Raw genomic sequence first — 747 nt, 5'->3', positions numbered from 1 at the left:
AAAAAAACAGCCGTTTCGATGAACGCCTCCAGAACCCATTTTCAGTAGTAAAAAAAAGAGAAAAAAACCGTAAAATTGGCAAAGAAAAGAACCCATTATCTAACTTATGCTAACTCACACTACTAAACTAACTTACTTAGGAAGCCAATATTGCTCAGAGCAAATGGGATTCGCGACGCATCCTCTTGTGTGGGGATTGCAAATAAATAAAATTAAACCACTGGGAGTCAAATCTGCAGTTATGGATCAGTGGTGTAATTTCGCCAAAATCCTGGGGGGGGGGGGGAAGTTGGAGCCCAGTTTCCCTAATCAAGGGAAAATGTCGCTCAAAAATGAGTCCTATATTACCATAAAGGCAAAGACATAGGCCTACTAAAGAAAACTCATCTGTTTCTCTGAATACTTGAATTATGCAGGCTTATCTTAATCTTGACAAGAATTTTTGCAGAAACTATTTAGGCAAACTATTTTGCAGACCAGAAAAACTGAGGTATGGGGGGATATCTTGGTCTGGAGGGGGGCAGTTGCCCTCCCTGCACCATAACAAAACGTTATAAATAACAGGGAGGGCCGATCAGTTGAGAATCAGGGCCGAAATAAGACTTCTGAAGTAGGTTCATTTGCTGTGTTACAGAATCCACTTGTGTCATATTGAATATGCCAGCCAGTTGACGACTGCTAATAGACAGGTCAAGTTTGTTCCAGAAATGGTTGAGAATTGCGGTACATCAAACTTCTTGAAATAGG

The sequence above is a fragment of the Artemia sp. Qi Xiang Cuo genome, chromosome 14 (genome assembly GCF_049724085.1).
Source record: "Artemia sp. Qi Xiang Cuo chromosome 14, ASM4972408v1, whole genome shotgun sequence".
NCBI lineage: Eukaryota > Metazoa > Arthropoda > Branchiopoda > Anostraca > Artemiidae > Artemia > Artemia sp. Qi Xiang Cuo.
This window is presented reverse-complemented; position numbering follows the sequence as displayed.